The sequence below is a fragment of the Saccoglossus kowalevskii genome, chromosome 13, assembly GCF_978046115.1.
Source record: "Saccoglossus kowalevskii chromosome 13, keSacKowa6.1, whole genome shotgun sequence".
In the NCBI taxonomy this organism is placed as follows: Eukaryota; Metazoa; Hemichordata; class Enteropneusta; family Harrimaniidae; genus Saccoglossus; species Saccoglossus kowalevskii.
The window spans coordinates 3,621,866-3,629,362 of record NC_140653.1 but is presented as its reverse complement, the minus strand read 5'-3'; positions in this window follow the sequence as shown (position 1 = coordinate 3,629,362).

Genomic DNA, 7,497 nt, shown 5'->3' with positions numbered 1-7,497 from the left:
ATTTCATAATTGGGGCAAATTTTTAAATCTAGACAGTCTTCCAGATAAACATCAATTACTACTTGGGGATGGAAATTTTAGTACTATTACAAATCAGGTTATATTACTTGCTAAACGGGCTATATACACTGCTAGGTGCCAAGATACCTTACCCAGTTTCATGGTATTAAAACATTTAGTGTTGAATATTTATAAAATTGAAAAATATATTGCAACTCGTAAAAAATATTATGGAGCATCATGTTAATAAATGGAGTGATTTTCCAATCGAATAAGTAACATTTTATGTTCTTCACTTTACTCTGATAATTTGTTGTATTTGTGATTGTGTTGTACTTTTAGTTCTGTTTCCTTTTCATGTATTGTTAAATGAATAAAAAATTAAAAAATAGTCTGCGATAATGAGATACCAAGTGTTATTGGTGTAGAATAAATCAGCTCCAATAGTGTGCCATGGCCTTGGTGGGGATTCTGTAGGAATTATTGGCTCTTTCTGCTGCGAGTTGTGAAATTTCTGACACGAGGTGCAATTTGCGACAAGATTGTCTATGTCCTTGATACCTGGCCAGTAGACGCTGGATTTTGCTCTCAGTTTGCATTTCTCCATTCCAAGATGACCTTTGTGTATTAGTTGTAAGATGTCATCTCTCAATGTTGTGAGAATGAGTATTCTGCTACCTGTCAGAACTGTGCCATCCTCAATGGATATGTCGTCACGTACTGACCAGTAGGGTCGTAGAACTGATTGTACTTTCTTGATGCTGTCTGGCCAACCTTGTATGATTTGTTGTATCAATAACTGAAGGGTTGGGTCTTTGCTTGTTTCTTCTCGGATCATTGATAGTTTTACTGGTGTGATGCTTACCAGGTGGTGAATCTTCACTTCCATATCTGGGATTTCAATTGTTTCCTGGGGTGACAAACGCGATAGCACATCAGCCAGAAGCATTTGTTTTCCGAGTTTATATCTGATGTCAAAATCATATGGTTGTAAGCGTAGTAACATTCGCTGTAGTCGTGGTGGTGATTTGGTTAAGTTTTTCTTGTGAATCTGCTCAAGTGGACGGTGATCACTCTCGACATAGAAGGGTCGCCCGTATAGATAGGTGTGAAACTTTTCACATCCATATACTACAGCAAGTAGTTCGCGTTCGATATTTGCGTATCGGGTTTCGGCTGGTGTCAGTGATTTAGATGCGAAGGCGATTGGTCTGTTGTCTTGTAGTAGCACTGCTCCTAAGCCCTTGGATGAAGCGTCAACTTCAAGAATGACTGGTTTCTTTTGGTTATAGTAGGCGAGTGTTGTCTCTGCACTGATAAGGCTCTTTGTTTTGTCAAAACTCTTTGTGTGTGTTGGCGTCCAAACGAATTCTGAGTTGTCTTTGATGAGTTTTCTCAGTGATGCTGTGTGGTCTGACAGCTTGGGTATGAATGGACCCATGTATGTTACAAGACCAAGAAATGTTCGCAGTTCTTTCTTGTCATTTGGGGGCTGCATCATTTCTACGGCTCTGACTTTGTCTGGACTTGGTTCAACTCCTTCAGCGGTGTATAGCATACCATGGAAACTGCATTCCCTGCTTTTTATGTGACAATTATCTCTGTTTAGTTTTTTGCCTGCTCGTCTGATGTCTTCCATAGCTTCATGTAGATGTAAGTCATGGTCTGTTTCATTTGAACCGTATACTTGTATGTCATCTGCTATGCCTATGGCTCCTTTGCAGTCAACTTTGAACTGGAAAACGTCCTGACTCATGCGGAGTCCAAATGGCATTCGTAGGAATCTGTACCGATCAAATGGAGTGTTGAATGTTGTTAGTACTGATGACTCTTCATCTAATTTAACATTCCAATATCCGTTCCGGGCATCGAGTTTACTGAACAATTTTGCACCAGTCAGCTTATGTGTGATTTCTTCAAGTGTTGGTGTAGGGTGGTGTTCCCGCTTGATTGCAGTGTTCAAGTCTTTGGGATCCAAGCACAGTCGTAATCTGCCATTTCCTTTTTCTTGAATGACAAGCGAGTTGACCCAATCAGTAGGTTGGTTAACTTTGGTAATTATATTTTCGTTTTCCATCTCAGTTCTGTTTTGAGTCTGTCTCTGAGCTCTATTTGTATTCGACAAGCTGCATGTACTACAGGTGGTACTTTTGAGTCTAAAGTGATGTGGTAGGTATAGCTTTCAAAACATCCGACTACATCATCGAAGAAGTCTGGATACATCTGTAGTAGATGTTCCTTGTCTCGTATCGGTGGACGATCTTTCAGAGGCATATCGCTATCAATGTAGTTGGAGCTCTTCTGTTCCATTTGATGTGCAGTTTGTTTTGCTGCATTTGTTGTATGTTTACTTTCTATAGCACAATGTAATGAAATTAGGTTAAGTGCTCTGCATGCTTTTAGGCCTAGGATGGCAGGACCTGTTGCATCTGTCACATTGAAAATACAGTTAATTTTCCTTCCTCTGTGTTGACAAGGGATTGTTATTGTTCCCAACTGTTTGATTTGCGATTCTCCATATGCTGATAGGATCATGTTTATTGCTTGTAATGCGTTTGGTTTGGGGTTGCCTTTACTATCTATTTTATCTGGAAAGATAATACGAAATAGACGCAATGGGAATACATTGCTCTGGGCGCCTGTGTCAACTTTGCATTTCAGGTTTATTTTCTGTGTCAGTTCAGCACGTTCAATTTGCAGTATTGTATACACTTCCTCTCGGTTGTCATCTGCATGAATAGTTCCTATTGTCAGGGTTTCTTCTTCTGTCATATCTGTGTTGTACCCCATATCATGTATCTGCTGTCTATTACGGCGTTGTGTTGGTGGACGATTTGGTATTTTCTTTAATGATTTGCATACTGATTGCCAGTGGTTCATTTTTCAACACTTGTGACACTGAGATCCATACGCAGGACAATTTTTCCGTGCAGAAATGTCATGCGTTTTCCCACAATTGTTACATATTTTTGTCTGTTGTTGTGGCTTGTAGCTTTGTGGCTTGCTATACTTTTTGATTGTATTCACAGATTTATTTGGTGAGGAATAGTCCTGGTTACTAGCGAGCAATCTCATTTGTTTGTTTGTTGCCTCAAAACTGCGGGCTACATCTATCGCATCTTTGAGTGTAAGCTTCTCATCTCGCCCAATCAATTTCTTTTGAACATCCGAGTGACATGAACCCCATATTAGTTGATCTACTAAACTTTCTTCCATTTCTTTGTCAGATTCGAATTTGCATTTGCCTGCAACATTCTTTAATTTTGACATGAAGTTGTCCACTGTTTCTTCTGGTTCTTGTCTCATGTCCTGAAACTGGTACCTATGTATGCGGTGGTTAGACTTGGGTTCAAGATGCTGCACAAATTTTTCCAAAATGTTGTCAGGCTTCTTCCTGTCATCTGCATCATCAAAATTCCAGCTGTTGTACATATCAAAGCCTTTCTCTCCTGCCCATAACAATAGATAGCTAGCCTTTTCTTCATCAGTGGCATCCTTCAGTGCACTTTTGAATGTTAATTTGCATTTTTGTCGGAATCGAGCAAAGGCTATCACTATATCAGGTGCTTCCCAGTCCATCTGAGGTGCTGGCAATGGAGCTTGTAGCGTCATCTTTATGGCTTCCAAATTGACCGTTGTTTGACTTCAAAATCGTTAATAATATAGTGTTGAGAGTCTTAACATATCAGTTTATTGCTGCCACCATGTTATATGTTCACCAATATTATATAGAAGACAGGATGGCTGGATTGTGATTAACTAACCTGGACAGTATTTATATCATGTAGGCAGCCATGATGAGAAGAACAATGCATCATGGGTATATTTGTAGACTAGCCTATTGCTGTATACATAATAAGGCCAGGATATAACAATTGGAGCTGCTGTACGCTCTACTACAGCGACCCTTTCAATGTGGAAGCGAGCGCGGAGTAATGACTCGTGGAATAGAGTCGTTATACGAACATGGGACAATTTTCACACCCAAAGGTCGCCGCAGAGGGCGCTTAGCCCTGGGCTAAGCGTTCGCGCATACTTCGTTAGCCCGTGCTAAGGGTCTAGACCGCGTCTTAAATTCGGATGAGATTTAACCCGTACTTAGCATTTCTTAGCCCGTGCTAAGCGTTCACGCACGTTTTCTTAGCACGGGCTAAGGAATTTGACAACTCTTAGCCCGTGCTAAGGAGCTGTGCGTGAACGCAACTAATAACCACAAAGAACTGATACTTCGGGACAGGTATTAGTGTGAGTAATTTCATGAGTTTGCTGTGAATACATATTTTTGCATAAATACTAAAGACAATTGTTTTATATATGCCTTACTTGATATCCAGTGTGCCGTTACCATAACTACAATGCTTTGCTGGACCTGCCGATAGTAGAAAGTATGCTATATTGTTCAACTTATGACACTAAACATAACCGTAAAACTGTCCTATCACTCCATTCCTGTCAAGCACTATCTCAGGTGCAGCCAATGGAGCTGTTCGTCGGAAAAGCTTTTCCAAGGGATTTTTGTTGAGGGCAGGGGATTTTTTCAATTTGTAGGGGGCGGGAAATATCAGTACCCCCCCCCCCCCCGTGGGCAGGGCAGACAGGAAAACTTCGTTTTAGTGGGTAGGGTACTTACATAAAACAATATCGGCAGGGTGGGCAAAACAGCCTTTAGGGCAGGGTATAATAAAAAAAACACGCATTGGGGGAAATAACATCTGCTAAATATGGGCAGTCGTGTTCTATCAATAACATGTACTGCGCTGTAAAATAATTTAGGGGACGGACCCAAATTCAGAAAGACTGTTTTAATGAAACAGCACGCGCCACCACACGTCTTAGATGCAGTCTTGTTGAAATCAGCCGTTACCACGTACGTATTCAGCAGCATGATACATGCTCCTTACTCTGACTAACTCAGTAAAAAGCACTATGTCATTGTGGGACAATTTCGGATGTTCATAATGAATGGTCAACCGTTATTGGGCAGTAATTTGGGTGAGTGTATCCAAATTCTCAGACTTGCTCTGGCATTGATGTCGTACATTTGCAGCGTCAACGGAGCTTAGCGCACTGATTTTCACATACATTTTTAGTTTTGTTTCGTCGTAAAAATGACAATAGGGTAAATGTTAAATAGTATTAAGTGTGTACTAAAGATAGCGACTGAGCCCATTAATAACTTTGTTGGCATTACCTTTGTTTTAAAATGTGCACACTAGTTTGATGTGTGTTTTTTTTGTTACGTTCTGGTGAGGGTATTTAAAATTCATATTTGCAATTATTTATTGAAATCGGTATATGTACAAAGATTTTTTTGATGAACTTAACTGTATGATGAAATAAAAATTGGTTGTTTTATCCATTTTTGGATTAAGGTGTCTGTCTGCATGTGTGTTTGAGTCTGTTCCACGGAAATCTCAAGAACCGTTCACGATATTTCGATGAAATTTAGTACATGCTTTGGAGTATTCTCAGACCTGATTTGTTTTTGGGCCAAATCTGTTTAGGGTAAATTAAATAATTTGCATATGGTTTTTACTAAATTGGGATTATCTCGTGGACAACTCAACAGGTTAGGATCAAATTTGAATGTACATTCAATTAGCAATACATTATGTATACTATTGAAGATAATTTACTAAATTAGGATTATCTCGTGAATAAATCAATGGAGTTCAATCAAATTTGGTAGGCATGTACATTGATGTAATCTGCATGACATATTACTATTGGGGGTAATTTGCATATTGTTTAAACTAAATTGAGATTATCTTTCAAGAAGTGTGCTTAAAGAGTTCATTGAATGATTTTAGGGCAGTGGGGAAAGGGCAGCATCCTCCCCAGGGCAAGGCAACACAACGAGAGAAGAGTAGGGCAGGGGAAAGATGAATTTGGTCAGCAGGAAGGGAGGACAATTATTTCAGGTGGAGGGTAGCTTATGAACAGCTTTTAATTTCCCCCTCTTTCCTTTATATTACTGAATTAGCATACTTCAAAAGGCCCATAAAATATTTTTTTTCCCAGAGAATTGACTATTTCAATTTATTGCTCGTTGGCGTGCAAGTATTGGGCAAGTATCGGGCAATCGCGTTACACAGCGCCCTCTATTTCTTAATCGTTTGTTCATATTAGTAAAAGTGCATTTTGTTCAAAGTGTCCCGTTATTTTGTTTATATACATTGGCTATGTTGTTAATATATTATTACTAGTTTTGCTAACTTTAGTCTCTACGAGATTTTCCACACATTGTTATTATCATTTCTGTCGATCGACCTGAGTCGGCTGTGGGTCAGTAAGATATGGTGAATTCCTTCAGCCGTGGGCGGTCTTTATTCACCCTCACACAACGGCGACCGATCCCAACATTAAATTCAAAACTATAATTTAATAATAAATCAGTATACATTTTAATAAAACATTGAGCTGAACATTCATGCCAATTCGAGTAATTATTTGGTGAACAAATAATTTATGGTCTTTGTTAAATGCAGACGTATAGTACACAGTGCATTTCTTGTCTATTATACCACTTTGTATGGTCTGCACTGGGGTTCAAGTTCACTAGGACCAGTCTGTTAATTGTTTGTACTGATTTATTTCACACTTTTATTCAATTTCTGACTTTATCTTTATAAATACATCAAATATAACGCTACTCTTTTAGGGATTCCGCCGGTTCTTCTTTTTCTGTTTTACATAACAATTCACCTGTATCTGTCTGTAGTAAATGAATTCACGTTGTTTAGTCAATTGTTGTATCCAGAGATATATTTACATTAGCAGTAGTATCTCAAAGTATAGAAAATACAGCATAAAAACACATTTGCATTCACTCATGACAATTGACGTACATAAGTCACTCAATGACACACTAATTCAGACACAATGACACTCGACTATTGTATATCAGTCACTCAATGACACATCAGGCTAGAGTACAACATTCACTCAATGACATACTTAACTATCTGTATCAGTCACTCAATGACACGCTAGGATACCATACATTAGTTACTCAATAACATACTAGGCTACTCTTATCAGTCGTTCAATGGCACGCTTGGCTATTCTGTATCACTCAATGACGTACTCGGTCACTCTGTATCAGTCACCCAGTGACACATTCGAATATTCTGCATCAGTTACTAAATGGAACGCTCAGCACACTCGACAACCGTGCATCTGTCACTCAATGGCCCACCCAGCTACAGTTCATCCGCCACTCAAAGACACACTCAGCTATCGTGCATCAGTCACTCAATGACACACTTGGCTACCGTGCATCAGTAACTCAATGACACACTTGGCTACCGTGCATCAGTAACTCAATGACACACTTGGCTACCGTGCATCAGTAACTCAATGACACACTTGGCTACCGTGCATCAGTAACTCAATGACACACTTGGCTACCGTGCATCAGTAACTCAATGACACACTTGGCAACCGTACATCAGTAAATCAATGACACACTCGGCTACCGTGCATCAGTAACTCAAT